Source organism: Protopterus annectens, chromosome 4.part0, assembly GCF_019279795.1.
Source record: "Protopterus annectens isolate FY-2018-M chromosome 4.part0, PAN1.0, whole genome shotgun sequence".
NCBI lineage: Eukaryota > Metazoa > Chordata > Ceratodontiformes > Protopteridae > Protopterus > Protopterus annectens.
The window spans coordinates 1,071,629,355-1,071,646,457 of record NC_056733.1 but is presented as its reverse complement, the minus strand read 5'-3'; positions in this window follow the sequence as shown (position 1 = coordinate 1,071,646,457).

Below are 17,103 nucleotides of genomic sequence, written 5' to 3'. Positions count from 1 at the left end.
AAAAAACATTTCTAAAGCAAACTTTACAGTAAAAAACATTTCTAAAGCAAACTTTACCTTACTTAAGACAGAGGCAATAAGTTTCACAGCCCCCACGCTAAACGATAACGCTGCCCAAGATGCAGAAACCTTTACAAATGCACTCTATGAGCACCTACAAGGATGCATGGATCATGCTATGCCTAGCAAAACCAAGACTTACTCCTCTAAGAAAAAGAAACCAGTCTGGTGGACCCCTGCCATAAACAGGCTATACAATAGAAAGAGGAAACTAGTTCAGAAAAAAAGCAAATCCCAAGAAGGAAAGACATCCCTGATCAGTATCAGTAAGAAACTAAGGTCCCTCATTAAATCATCCAAGACTAACTTCGAATGAAAAATAGCCAAGGATTCAAAAGATAACCACGAAGCCTTCTTTAGCTATGTTAAGAATCTAAGTGGCAACTCATAGATATGCACTGAATTAGTGCAAAATAGCACAAAATATACTGAACCTACTGATAGTGCCAACATCCTGGCAGATAGATTCAGTGCAAACTTCACCCCCCTCTCATCCCCTAAAGGGTTCACAACAATGCCGGAAAAGTGTAGTGTCCAGGAAATCACAGATGCACAGGTGAAAATAGCCCTTTCAAAAGCCAAAAACACAGCGTCAATGGGGACCAGATGGTGTCTCAGGCTGCGTCTTGCACGAACTACAGAACAAACTAACCCCCCACCTAGACACGCTGTTCAACCTCAGTCTCTCCACAGGCTACGTGCCCATAGAATGGTGCACAGCAATGGTTATTCCACTCCATTAAGGAGGGGCCACAACAGACCCTGGTAACTATCGCCCCATAAGCCTGACTAGCCTGGTCTGCAAGGCTATGGAGCACATCATCATGGAACTCATTAACAAAGACATTGGGAACCTCCAAACACTTGACCCGACCCAGTTCGGCTTTGTTAATGGCAGATCATGCCTGCTAAACCTGGTTGACTTCTTCAAGACAGTCACCAAGGCCATAGACGAGGGAAAGGTTATTCACATAGCCTACCTTGACCTCGCCAAGGCTTTCAATACCATTCCCCACTTGGTTATTACAGAAAAACTCACCAGCCTGAACATAAACCCCTATGTCACGAGATGAGTTGCCAACTGGCTTACAGACAGAACTCACATGGTAAGAATAGCAGGCTCCAGGACCGACTCTAAACCAGTCACAAGTGGTGTCCCACAAGGCTCGGTCCTAGGACCCCTACTGTTCGGCATATACTTCTCAGAAGTACAGGCAAACACAAGAGGACTATGGATAACCAAGTTCACCGATGACTGCAAACTGGGAGCCATAATTGACTCTCCGGCTGACATGGACAGCCTCCAAAAAGGACTTACTGAGAAGGACACCTGGTGTCAAAGTAATGGCCTCAAGCTAAATGCCAAAAAATGCATAGTCATCCTGTTTGGGGAAAACAAAATACCCACGAATTACCACATAGGTGGCAGCCCCCTTAATACAGAAGAAGTAATAAGAGATCTGGGGACCCAGGTAGATAGTAATCTCTCCTTTGACAATCATATTGCCAAAGTAGTGAAGAAATCCTTCTATGTGGCCCATCTAATTACTAAAGGGTTCACATCTAGAAATAAAGAGGTTATAGTGTCCCTCGTCACTCATCAGACCCATCATAGAGTATAATGCCCCATTTGGGATGTACCTCACAAGACACTTCCAACAGCTGGAGAGACCACAAAAGTACCTCACCAAGAGGATTACTGGCCTCAAACATGTGTCCTATGCAGCCCGACTGAAAAAACTCTGGCTGTACTCAGTGGAATATCGCTTACTCAGAGGTGATCTCTGCCTGACTTACAAAGCCATGTCAAACTCAGAATTGATGGACATGCTCCACCTAAAGAAATTCAAGTCACTGTGAGCCATGCGCTCTAGTGAGCTAAACTTTGCCACAACAATAAATAGAACATGCTGGAGGGATAGATTCCTGTCACAGAGACTCCCCATGCTTTGGAACAAAATTCCAAACTACATTAGGCAGAGCCCCTCACTAACACTCTTCAAGAGAAACCCTAATGAGTGGATGGATAACAGAAAATACACCCCTGGGATCCCTTCATTGGTTCTGCTTGACAGAGGATCAGTTAATTAATCAATGGGGTGGCAAAAGTCGACACAGTCTGGCTAGGCTTATAAATGCCCTCAGGCAGATAGCCTAGTACCTACCTATGAACCTATGAACCTATAATCAGAGTTGCAAGAGAACCAGTCAGTGTTAAGGTCACCCATTATGATGTTTTTGTGGGAACATTAAGATATCCATTGAAGAATTTTGTTGATTATGTTGAGGTTATTGCATGAGGAATATAATTACCTATTATGGGTAGGGTTAGGTATTTGTTGCAGTTTATTTCTAGTTTGCTAAATAATATCTCAACATTATTAAGTTCCGGGATGCTTGATTCTATAAGTTTTAATTTGAGATTGTGTTTATAAATTATGGCTATTCCACCTCCACATTTGTTTTTTTTTCTGTCATGTCTGTGTATATTATTACCTGGAGGAAGAATTTTGTTGTTGTTAATTTCAGGTTTCAGCCAGGATTCTGTTAGTACTGAGATGTCAGGGGAGTATTATGATGGACTGGCATGGAGTTTGTGTACCTTATTGACTGTGGTCCTCAGATTCATGTTAAGGAGCAGGATGTTTGAGCCTTTAAGGGAAGTTTGTATTCCTGTGCAAGGTTTTGGTATAAGGGAGTTGGTGGATTGTTGTAGATTATATTTGGGACCAGGATTTGGGTGAATATCACTGTTGAGTCTCAGTTGTGTAGCAAAGTATAAACTTTGAGAGCTTAGTGATGAGTTTGTTTTACTGGAGAAAAGTTTGAGATTTGGAAAATAATTTAACATATTTATTTGGAAAGTATCCTATATGAGAAGTGTTATAGAGGATAGAAACTATCTCATAGTTTATGGGTAATGATTGGTGGGGCTGAGGATGTGTAAAGGTAGAAGAGGAGAAAGTGTTGTATATCTGACTGGTTCATATGTTCATTGATTAGTACTAAGCTAACTGCCCTTGCAAGCCATTTTAAGCTTAGCCAATTATCCCTTGTGAGACTCAAACCCTGCACTTTGTGTTTGTAAGGCAAACACCTTAACCATTAGGCTGTGATAGGACATTAGGTGGTCGGCTGGTATAAGGAGTGTGAAGAAGATTGTGTATAGGATAAGATCCCTAGGTGTATGGTATAGAAGGACATTGTCATTGTATAGATGAGGAAGGAGGTGATTTAGAATAGGGAAAATTAAAATGATATGTATATGCAGGTGAGAAATGTGGAAAGGTTTGGTTAGCAGTAGCAAAACTAATTGGATTTTGAGAATTGGGGGAGGTGAAAGAAGTTTTTGTATATCTGAGAAGCTGTAGGCTTGGTGTTAGATGAATGTGAGTACTTAGTGGTTGTTGTGATTGGGAAATAGTAATTGGTGGGTGCAGTTAGTTTGAAATACATTTAGATGTACTGGGGTGGGTGGGAACTGGAGGTAGGATAGGGGACCGGAGTGAGCCTGAGTGTAGTGAGGGTGAAGGGAGTGGGCTAAACCAGGCCAATGAAAACTCTGCAGAAACTATCAGTGAAAAAGATGTCACAAAAGGTCAGTGGCAAAGTTCCTGTTTAGCACTTATACTATGGAGTGAGACAAATTAGGATAGAAACAGTGTTTTTTTTTATTTTTGATATCTTATATATTTTCTAACTTAAATTAGCAGTCAGTAACTAGATATTAAAAGCATTCAGCATGTATGATAATGAATGTATGGGATTACCCAACCTAAATGTAGAGCAAAACCTTAAAGGGAAGACTGTAAGCTACAAGGTTTACAGTCTCAGGATAGAAAAAACAAGTATAGAGGTGGATGGGGATGAGACCCAACAGTATCGTCTCAGCTAGTTTTCTTGCCACATATAGATAAACTCAAATAAACTTAAAGGTAACTTAACAGGTAAATCACAGGGCAGGACGCACTTAGTATACAGAGAGCACTATCCCAAAACAGGTCTCGAATAACACATAAAATTATAAGTAGAACATCTGAGACAGGACACAGGTGGAGGAAGCACTTGCAGTTTTCAGAAGGGAATTATGCACTTGACTGAACTAAAAGAGTAGAGATGAGAGGTACTAGAAAGAATCCCAGAGTTACAAGGGCAAAAAACAGAAAACATATAATAGCAGTATAGTACTTTAAGGAAACTAAATTGTGAAACAATATATCACTGAAAAGAATAAATGTAACAATGCAAATTGCAGGCACATAGTAAAAATGAATGTCTAGTAAACAATTAAAACTTCCAATAATTTGAATGACTGAGTGATATAATACAAAGAAAAACCTTAAAACTTATAGTACTACTACAGAGAACAGTGTATGTAGGGACTAAACAAAATAGCAAAGCAATAAGATCAATATTGCCAGCATTCAATCAAAAGGGCTTAAGTATACATCATTGTTGGGAGGCAGCATTAGACTATTACTGTTTGGAGCAAAGAATTCAAAGGTTGCTCGGTAGACTAGTATAAGACAGATCATTACTGTTTGTGTTACCAATAGCCACAGGTCATTTTAGGGTGACTGCACCTCTCGGACAGCAAAGAATCACTAGCAAAAATTAATGGCAGTTGGAAATCAAATAACATATGCAAATAAAATATAAAAAACTGCTTTCAGGCAATAGGAACACACAGAATAGTAAAATCAGTAAAGCAGTATACATATCAACAGACAAATGCAGTTAAACTAAGCAGACTTACATGAATCCTACAGTGGCGAACACACTATGCAAAGGATGGGTTGGGACCACTGCAACTAAAACATTAATTTAAAAATGGCGCCATTCATGCTGCTGGAATAAGTAGAACTGCAAATGGTGAAAAACATAATTCATTAGCATATGAAGATTTACATCACTCCTCATTTGCATATTATTATTTGTACATTTGCATGTGTGCATTCAAGGTTATCATGCATTGGCATAAATGATCTCTATGAATCACAGCACAGCTGTGCTTGTTCGCATACGTCTTGTAAAGCCAAAGTGCATTTATGTAAATGACTGAATGCCAGACATAATGTATTGAAAATCCAGAGCATGGGTATTTATTTGGTTATTTTATACAAGCAATTAATCATTTTTAACATTTAGTGTAATTTATAGATGTTGTATCAAGCAGTGCCAAGAAAAACTGCAAGCAGAGAATCTCACATAGCTTTTATGGGATAGGTACTGTCCCCTGTACTTAGCAGTGTCAGGTTTCTACCAATACATCAGTAGTACTGCATTTGCCTCAAACATTTCTCTGTTTTCTGGAAATTTGGCTGGCTGCTTAACTATGCCTGTTCATAATATGCTGGTAATCCAGAGATTTGCAAAGGTAGCAAAGTGGTTTCATTGAACCTCTAATTATCGTCATACCTTAATTAGTACCTCTGCATGACTGCTGGAGATAATTTGTTGGTGGGCGTTATTGCGCAATACCATATATTTATAACTCATACCTCTCAACTGTCCAGATTTTTCTCAGAATGTCCAGATTTTTCACTGCTATTTTTGGTCGGTTCCTCATAAAATTTGTAGTTTTCTGGCAAATCAAGAGGCCTGAAGTGACTAAACAATGATATACATTTGAGCTTCGGACTTCATATCTTTCAGAAAATGCATGTTAACACAAATTATGTTATTCAAGCAACTTCCTAAGTTTATTTGAGCAATATTTACTTTAAAATCTGTCCCTATTTTTGGGCCTTTGTCTCCCCATTATTTTAGGTTTTCCCAGATTTTGTGTACTAAGAGGTTGAGAGGCATGCAATAGCTGCACAGAAGTAATTTGGATGAAGGATTATTTGATGACATTTTCTGTTCATTTAGACATATCTCTGGTGCAGAATCCATCTTTAAATTAAATGACTGTATGGTACTTTTTCTTTGATATGGTTTTCTATAAATGTCAACACCTTGCTTTCTATAATAGCTGTGTCATGTTTTTAGCATTTTTAAGTTAAAAAAACTGGCATATATGGAATACAATACAAAGTGTTCTCTGTGTTCACCAGTGGGAGTGGTTAACACTGAACAGCCTGCCTGTCCCTGGAGGAGTGGTTACTACCTAGAAGCTGTAGTTTTATTGGCCATTTTGGGTCAATTCTAAACTCCTTGATCTCTCTCTCTTAAAACCCTACAACTCTCTTTTTGCGTGGTTTTGCGCACTGAGCAGCGTCGGGCAGCGCCGCCTAAACAGGTTTAAACTATTCCAGGCTCCACAAAGTCTGCTCTTCACTTTTTCCATTAGAACTGTTCAAACTCTCAAAGAAATCACTCTATTCTCTTTCTAAAGCCCTGCACTTGCTCAGCTCTTATAAGGAAACACTAACTAAAGCACTACACCCTCCTTGACTTCTCATAAGTATTAGACTCCCAATTGGTCCTTCCTGATCAAGTGAAAAATCAGTTCCCTTTCCTAATCATCTGATCAGTAAAAAAAAACAGTTCCCTATACTAATCTGGTATGTCCAAGGGTCAGTTTCAAGGCTACTCTCCAATCCAGCGGGTGAATCTGGGAATTTTGAGGCAATGTTACAATTGCCTTATGTACACAGACAACCCTCTCCTCCTTCCAACAAACTCTAATACATGTGAGAGATGCAGTTACACAGCCAAACTGGTGGCAGAGTTCTCTCAACCCAAGACTGGCACAGTCAGTCAGGAGGAAAAGGTAACCACCCACACCACAAATCCAGTCTCACACAGACCTATTGCATCTGCATACCCAACACATAAACACACAAAAACATACTTGGAGGCTCTAAATAAAAATCTGCCTAAACAGCAAAGACCTCCTAAGCAGATATCCAAGCAACAGCCACCCCTCAACAATACCCATGAATCACATATCTCACAAAATCAGTGTGCCTCACAACCACAGCCCTTAAGGCCAAATAACACACCAAATACACTTGTTATAGCGGACTCTATTGTCCGGCACACTGACGTCCCACTCACCAGACTGAACAAGGAGAAGGTCACTGTAAGCTGCCTGTCGGGTGCCAGGATCCGCCACATAACGCAAACACTCAGGTCACTCCAAAGCAAGTACAAGTATGACTCCGTCATTGTCCATGCTGGTGTGAATGACCTGAGACGTACCTCCCTGGACTACATGAAAAGAGACATAGAGGAGCTCTCTGATTATGTAGCCCAGGTTGGTATGACCCTGACCTTGAGTAGCATCTTGACCTCACCAAGAATGATGCCACAGTATAAAGACAAAATGATCAGTTTCAACAATTGGCTAAAGCATTGGTGTCATTCAAAGGGGATCCAGTGTCTGTCAGCCTGGGATGACATGCTCGACAAGCCACGTTGCTTCGCTAGGGACGGCTTGCACCTGTCACCCTTAGGCTTTCGTATACTGGCCAAGGCTCTTGCCACCCCCATAGTGACTTTTTTAGGCAAGGCTCAAAGGACAAACCCACCTCCATAGACAACCCAAGGATAAAAAAACTAAAGGTAATGCTACTCAATGCCAGAAGTCTAAACCTCAAGATGCATGCACTCGAGGCTGTCCTCAGTATGGAGAACATCGATGTCTGTGCAGTAACAGAAACCTGGTTCAAGGCTCCTAAGATCACCCCAGCACTACCATGTTATAACTCATACCATGCGTTTCGGCCCCAAAACTCGGACCAAAGCACAAAAGGAGGTGGAGTATCTATATTCATCAAAGATACCTACACCTCCAGGTTAGTGGCACTGCACGAAGCATCGGAAACCATCCATGTGCAAATAACAGTGGGCAAAACTGCCTTTCAGTTTGTAGCCTGCTACAGAACACCCTCCCTATTACAGGAACCCCACTTGGCATTCCTGAGAACACTGGAGAATATGAAGGTCTCTACAAACACTATGCTATTGGATGACTTCAACTACCCAAACATTGACTGGGAAAACTACTCAAGTCCAAACACCCTCTCCCAATGGTTCCTTGAATTTATAAACTCTAATGCAATGGAACAACTGGTCACCACTCCCACAAGAGGGAACAACATATTGGACCTGGTCATCACCAACATGGGGACTCTATGTTCCACACCAGAGGTAAACCCCTCATTGGTAAGATCAGACCATAAACAAATTTCCCTGACATCCATATCCCGTCCCCACCCCCAGCCAAGGAAATCACTGTAAAGAATTTCTCAAAAGCCAACTTTGCACTTCTCAAGACTGAGGTGGAATCCTTCAAAGCCCCTGGGCCAGAGGATAATACAGCCCAATCTGCAGAATCCTTTACAAATGCATTCTATGAGCACCTGCAGGAATGCATGGATCGTGCTATCCTAAATAAAACCAAAACTCACTCCTCCAAAAACAGGAGATCGGTCTGGTGGACCCCGGCCATAAATAAGCTATACAACAAAAGGAGGAAGCTACTACATGACAGAGCAAAATCCCAAAAAGGAAGGCATCTCTGATCAGTATTAGCAAGAAACTTTGATCCCTCATAAAATAATCAAAGGCCAGTTTTGAAAGAAAAATTGCCCTAGACACTAAAGATAATTACAAGGCCTTCTTTAGTTACATCAGGAACATGGGCGGAAACTCCCAGATATGCTCTGAATTGTTGCATAATGGTACAAAATATACTGAGCCTACAGACATAGCCAACATCCTGGCAGACAGATTCAGCGCAAACTCCCCCCCCACCTCCCCAAAGGAGCAAATGCCTATCCCAACTGAATGTAACCTCCCTGACATCACAGATGCACAGGTGAAACCTGCCCTCTCCAAAGCAAAAAACACAGCATCTATGGGACTGGATGGTGTTCCAGGCTGTGTCTTACACGAGCTCCAAGAAGAACTGAACCCTCGCATTAAGTCACTGTTCAAACTTAGCCTTACTACAGGATATGTACCCAAAGAATGGCATACAGCTACAGTGGTCCCACTCCACAAAGGTGGTGCCACAACAGACCCCGGAAACTATCGCCCCATAAGCCTGACTAGTCTGGTCTGTAAAGCTATGGAGCGTATTATCATGAAACTCATAAACAAAGACATTGGGAGCCTCCAGACACTGGACCCTACCCAATTTGGCTTTGTTAAGGGCAGATCTTGCCTCTTAAACCTAGTTGATTTCTTTGAAACAGTTACCAAAGCCATAGATGAGGGCAAGGAAGTCCACACAGCCTACCTGGACCTCGCAAAAGCCTTCAACACAATACCCCACTTGGGCATCATAAATAAGCTTATCAGCTTAAATATCAACCCCTATATCACAAGATGGGTTGCAAACTGGCTCAGAGATAGAACCCACATGGTCAGAATTGCAGGTGCCATGTCCAAATCCAAACCAGTTACAAGTGGCGTCCCACAGGGCTCAGTTCTGGGATGTCTCTTGTTCGGTATATACTTCTCTGAGGTTCAGGCTAACACAGGGGGATTATGGCTGACAAAGTTCGCAGACGACTGCAAACTGGGGGCCATAATCGAATCTTCAGCTGACACAAGCATCCTCCAAAAGGGTCTCACAGAGACGGATGCTTGGTGCCAGAGCCATGGCCTCAAGCTAAATGCTAAAAAGTGCATAGTAATCCCCTTTGGGAAAAACAAGGTGCCCACAAATTACCACATAGGTGGTAATCCATTAAGTACGGAAGAAGTAATTAGAGATTTGGGGACCAACGTAGATAGCAATCTGTCCTTTGATAATCACGTTGCCAAAGTGGTTAGAAAGACCTTCTATATAGCCCACCTTATCATGAAAGGGTTCGCATCTAGATCAAGAGAGGTCATTGTGCCTCTCTACTCGTCACTCATCAGGCCCATAATTGAATACAATGCCCCTTTTGGGATGTACCTTACCCGACACCTGCAGCAACTAGAGAGACCCCAAAAGTACCTCACCAAGAGGATCATGGGCTACAAACAGATCTCCTATGCAGCTCGACTAAAGAAACTCCAGCTCTACTCAGTTGCTTACCTCCTACTCAGAGGCGATCTATGCCTGACATACAAAACCATGTCAAACCCAGAATTAATGGACATGCTCCACCTCAAAAAATCCAAGTCCCTTAGAGCTACACGCTCCAGGCACCTAAACCTCAGCACAAAAATAAATAGGACATGCTTGAGGGACAGATTCATTTCCCAGAGGCTTCCCTCACTCTGGAATAGAATCCCAATTCATGTTAGACATAGCCCCTCGCTGACCCTCTTCAAGCGAAATTTGGACGCGTGGATGGGAAATCGCAAATTCACCCCTGGGATCTCCCCAGTGTCCCTGATAGACAGAGGCACAGTAAACTAATCTTAAAAGGGTACCTTCTGTGACCTACTTTACAGAGGCACAGTAGGCTAATCTAATAGGGAGGCGGAAGCCAAATATACTCTGGCTAGGCTTATAAATGCTCTAGGGCAGATAGCCTAGTATCTACCTATGAACCTATGAACCTATAAGTGGCAGCAGCACAAAAGTGGAAATTAACACATTGCATAATTTGGAATATGTAGTTGGATACACTGTGAATATTCTTTTGGTCACTGAAAGATTTTAATTTTTTATACATGATGCTAAGAATGCTGTCATCTACAACAGTTTTATTTGTGATACTCGGCTCTATGTTATAGTACATAACTAATATAATACACTGATAGGGAAAAGGCTAAGTGCACCACAGTGGTGACCTGTTATCATGAAGTTGGCTGGCACATAATTGTTCAATAGTATTAGACCCATCTCACCCCAAATGTTTATGTGGGCTATAACTGGAACAAAATTTAACCTTACTGCATACATTTCACCCAAGGAATAGTTCTGTTATGCTAAAAGCTTGCTGTCCTTTTAACAGACTATTCAACCACATATTGTTTTCAGAAAATGGTGCCAACAGTTTTTTAGTTAATATTAACTAGACTGCATTTTCAGGTAGAAAACAAATGCTGACATGATTGTTTCACAGAAAACAAGGACCTTAGACAGCTATAGAAGGAAACAGCAGTGTGTTTAACATTTCCTGCTTCTTGTGTATGTTGTCTGCAGATTGACCGGTATACATTGTATTTCTTGGTCAGTGAAATACCTAATACCTAAAATAACATTAAGTGCTATCAGAATGTATCATTTAATGGTGCAGCTTGTCTGAAATGTAACCTTGACACAACTCATACTAAGCATGTGTTCCATACCAATGCATAGTCATATACATTGGGTGGTATTCAAAGTTATTATGGGGATGTGTTATGGCTATTCACGCTGTCCATAAGTGAATGCAGCTGAGCTGTGATTTGTAAAGGCCACTTATGCTGATGCATGATGGCCATGATTATGCCTATGAATACATAATGAGATGTAAATGAGGGATGATGGAACCCACCTTATGCTAATGAAGGGTTATCTGTCCTATTTACAATTCATAGAGAATTTTCCCCACTTTTTCTCACCTTTTGCAGATATATTATATAAAGAGGAGTCTCTCCAATCCTGTCTGCTTTGTAGTCCATGAAAATCCTGTCACTTATTGCTAGCCTTACCATTTCCATGTGTGAGATGCTTGTCTTGGCCACGCCAAAGCCATTTGTTTTCAGTGGTGCTCGCCAGCTAAAAATGGGAAGATATAGATAGAGGATAACTCACTGCAGCTTTGATAATCAGGAGATACTTGATAGGATTAGAGTAACAGGGAAATTATACGGTATTATATAATGAGTACGTATGACCCCCATAGGGTTACTGGAGGAATGCATGAATTTCCTGTGGATAATAAGGTATGTATAACTCTCACTATACTTGCCATAAGAACCTTCCACAGACAGATTGGGGACACTTTGGGGATCTGACAGGCTTCCTCCTCAAGAATACCACAGCAGTTCCTGGATGTATTCTTGGCACATGTAAATCAGTACATCTATTTCTCATTGTAAACTTAGGATTGAGCCCACACTATGCATGCATTTTATGGGGTAGTGCATTCCCTTGAGGTACTTAATGCAATAGATTGCACCCATTTTGCAATTAGGGCCTCTTCTGGTCCATATGGTGAGTAGTACTGCAATAAGAAGGGCTACTATTCTATCAGTCACCAGGTAGTGTACTTACATCACCAACATCTTTGCTTAACATCCTGAAAGTGTACAGGATTCCCATATCTAGCACACTAGCTGCCTCAACCATCTCTTCTTGCAAGGTAGAATGCCCAGTGGCTATATTGCTGGCAAGTGGAAAAAAAAAAAAAATATATATATATATATATATATATATATATATATATATATATATATATATATACACATATATATATATATATATATATATATATATATATATATATATATATATATATATATATATATATATATATATATATATATATATATATATATATATATATATATATATATATATATATATATATATATACACATATTTTTTTCCTATTGCATTCAAATAGTTATTCATGGTAAAAGGTATTGCTGAATACTAAACCCCTTTTCCTTTGTTTTACCCCCCCCCCCATTTTTCTCTTTCTGTCTCGGTCTATCACATTTTTTTGTCTTTCAGGTGATGCTGATTATCCACTGGAGCCATGGCTTATGACAGTGAAAAATCCAAGTGTAGCTGCAGAAGACACCTACAACACATCCCTGTACCAGACTGGAATTGTCATTGAGAGGCTCTTCATCCTGCTGAAGAGTCCGTGTAAGTGCCTGAATGAGTTTGGAAATGCCCTTCAGTATGACCCAGCTACTGAATGCAGGATGTTTATTGCATGTTTCATTATGCCCTCCACAATCATGTGCCAGTCTGGTGGTACAGTGGCTCATGCTGTCACTAAACCTACCAGTTCCACTCCCACTATGACTAATGATGACCAGCCAACAGAAGTAATAAAGGACCCCATGCAGCAGGATCATGCATGGCATACTGATGCACAATTAAAGAAGTGGCATCTAGCTCATAATTATGAACATTAGTGTTTCCTTTGTTGTAAAAAAAAACACATAGGGTACAATTGATGCAAGTAGTGACATGGTCAGCTAAAACTGTTCATCTTATATTTCTTCTCATCTTTAGATAATTAATTTTTCTTTATTTTATTTCAGAACAGGTACTCGTATTATTGTTTGTAAAAGTCATACTTGAGTGATCATTAACTCATGTTTACTGAAGTCATAAGGCATTCACATAAGTAATAATCACTTTTTAACTGTTTTGCACAATAAGTTCTATTGAGGTGTTTTACTGAAGTATGCATATACCAACAGTACTCAAGTGGTACACATAGTAAAATATGTTAATTTAGTATTTAACATGAGCCCATATCTTGCATTTGAATGAAAATGTATCATATATTTTTATAGCATACAATGATTTTTCAGTGTCAAATTATGTTGTCTGTTGAGGAACTACATATCAAATTTTATTTTATGTTATCATACACCAAATCTTTGTGAGTACAGAGACAAAAACTATCATCATTTGTGCAGTGGTGAGGGTGAAGTGGCACCAGTGCCTGTTTACATGGCACGACACTCATTTAATTTGCAATTTTCTCTCATTACTGTATTTCCATGAAAACTTGTTTATTATTACTTTATATAGGTAACTGCCATTTGTAAGAACATTAATACATAAAGCATTTGTGTTAATGACTACAATCATATGTTATGATACGAGGGAGATTTCTTTCCAGAGATCCATGAGATTTTAAGGAGTACCATTAAAGCAATGAAATGCATACCTTTGAAAAATTACTTTCTTTTTTTTTAATAATTTCTTCCTTTTCAAGTTAAACATTGACCTGTATTTCTGAAGGCCAAATTGTAACTAACAGAAATGTCACATTTGACTCACCGTAGGCCATGGGCCACTGTGGGGTGACCACTAACAGAAATGTCACATTTGACTCACTGTAGGCCATGGGCCACTGTGGGGTGACCACGGTGGTGCAGCAGTTAGTGTTGTCACCTCACAACAAGAGGTTCTCTGGTTTGATCCTTGGCAGGGGTGCCTTCTTTGCAGACTCTGCATGTCCTCCCTGTGGTCGCGTAGGTTTCCTCCATGTGCTCCGGTTTCCTCCCACATCCCAAAGACATGCTGTAGGTGGATTGGACACTCTAAATTGGCCCTAGGTGTGAGGGTGTGTGTGTGTGTGTGTGTGTGTGTGCCTTCCATTGAAGGTTGGGTGTCAGGCTGGCAACTCGACACAGTAAAAACTCTACTGCCAGTCATGAGCAGACAGGTGATCTGCTGTGGTGACCCCTAACCAGGAAAAGCCAGAAGAAGAAGAAGGCCAAGATCAAATGTGTCACACATCTCCTTAACATAGGCTAGGTGATAGTGGATGTGATTTTGAAGATACTCTGTCATGAGAGCTCTCATGTTGTGACCTACTTGATGCAGATGATCCTACAGACACTGATCTGACTGTGCTGTGGGAACATGATCACGACCATAAATGAGAGGTTCCGTTAGGTGTAAATGAACGAAGAAATGAAATTTGTTGTGCTTGGTCCCCTGGACTAATTACAGTACTTTCATGAGAAGCACTTTTAGTCTCATTTCATCTGCTGCATGTGTCTGGACACTGGCCTGTCCATTTCCCCTTCCAAGACTGACTCCTACTTGACTTTGGTCCTAACTAGTGTATGAATGGAGATGGCCACAGATGCTTGGTGTGGTACCATAAAGACTGTGCATCAGTGTTATTATGGCATTATCCCTAATCTGTATCATTTCCAAGCAGTGCTGAAATTCTCACATATACCATGGAGAACTCTGATAATTTCCAGCAGATTTTTTGTGGCAGTGCCCTAAACACTAACAATCTCACAGTGCTTTTGCCACTAGGCAACTTTTACATGATTCCTAGAGTAGCTATAACAAAGTGCTGCACCTGGCTATCCTTTGTAAGGGTGTCACTCTGGAAACTGCTACCTCTGAATGTCTACCATCTTCCTGGAAGTGTTAGCCTGGATTTGTGGATACTAGTATAAACATGCATGGGTTCTCCTCCTGTACAGGTATGAGTGAAATGTCAGCATCTGTTTGACTTTATGATGCCCTATCACTTCCTGCAGAGTTACTAACATGTTGTGGGGTATGAGATCTTGCCATTAAACTTGGGAATTGTGTGCCACATTCCTCAGGCTGCCTCCTAAATATAATTATGCTTATCATCATCATCATCATCATCTTCAATAGCCATTCTGCTGTTGATATCCTCCAAATTTATTGCTGTTTTGGAATAATTGTTTCTGCTGATTACCCAGTAAAAATGAATCGAAAACATTATTAATAACAAAATAGCATGCGCTCCTAAGTGCTTATTAAGGAGGTGGGAGGCACTTGCCATCCATACCGCCTTCATTCTCATTCTCATTCTGTGTAGATGTGGAAGGTTCATCTGTATTAGTAACTGTCACATATTTAACATAATTATTCCTTGTCTGCATTCAATTTTCTATACAAGTATATGTTACTGATTTTTCCTAAGCGGATTGTTGCTGCTGCAGACACTGGTAATAGGCAGTGTCCACACCACCATTGATTATTCTAGAGTCATCATCTTCTTTGTCATATTCATCCCTGTATATTGAGAGAAGGTATTCTTTATCTGGCATTAATGGGATAATCCCAGTACTGGTATGGGCAATTGCATTATGCCTCACCTTGCTTCTAGCTTGTCTTACCATATAATTTGCCCTCATCTTGAACTGTGTTAATGTGTGTTTTTTGCCACCAACTGCATTAATGTCCAGGACAACTTGATTCCAGGCTCTTGTCCTTGCAGCTTGTTTGTACTCCCTTTACCATACACACATTTCTAACGTGTCCTAAGGGCTGCCATGAGGATGCAATTTTCATTGTGGCTGAAGCTGACCTTTCTCTAATTTGATCCCTTGTTTTGTATCATTATTGCATATGAAGAAAGGCCACAGTCATACAGAAAAAAAATGTTTGAAGTAATCATTAGACAAACAATGCAATAATGACCATGCATGCCTGGGATTGTCCTATTAGAAAAAAAAGTTAGTTAACATAAACTCATAAGTATATACACATGCAAAATCTCAGTCCAGCCAAGTAAAGTTGTGCTATACTAATGTCTGCAATATCATAAATGCATTTAGAACAGTAAAACAATCACTTTTATTTAAAAGATGTAACCTTCCCCAAGCCCCTGCCATTGTCATGTGTTCATAATACTGTCAGATTTCATTCTTCCTTGACACTTAGAAATCAAGTAAGAACACCTGTGTTCAGCCAACACATCCTTACTACATCAGTACTTCACAGATGAAACACATATAGGTTCATAGGTTGGTACTAAGCTATCGGCCCTAGTGCCTATACAAGCCTAGCCATAACAATTCCCTGGCTATTTCTTCCCACACTATTTACTTCCCTGGACCCCTGTCTAACAGGGCAACTGACATGATCCTCGGGGTGAATTTCCTTTCTCTCATCCAATCGTCAAGGTTCCCTTTGAAGAGGGCCAAAGAGGCATTCTGCTTGACATGTATGGGCAGTCTATTCCAGAGTCTGGGGAGTCTCTGGGTCAGGAACCTATCCCTCCAGCATGTTTTGTTTATTGTGATGACAAGGTTTAGATCTCTGGAGCATGTGGTTCTGAGAGACTGGGATTTCTTTAAGTGCAGCATGTCCAACAGCTCTGGGTTTGACATGGCCTTGAATGTTAAGCAGAGATCGTCTCTGAGTAGACGATATGCAACAGAGTATAGCTGGAGTTTTTTAAGGTTGTCAGCATAGGGCATCTGCTTTAGGCCTATGATTGTTTTAGTGAGGTATTTCTGTGTCCTTTCCAGTTGTTGCAGATGTCTTGAGAGGTACAAATGGAGCATTGTATTCTATAATGGGTCTAATGAGGAATGAGTAGAGTGGGACAATGACCTCCTTTTGTCTGAATGAAAAGCCCTTATTGATGAGGTGTGCCACATAGAAGGATTTCCTGATGTTGTGGCGATGTGGTTATCGAAGGTGAGACCACTGTCCACCTGTGTCCCTAAGTCTCTTATCACAGTTTC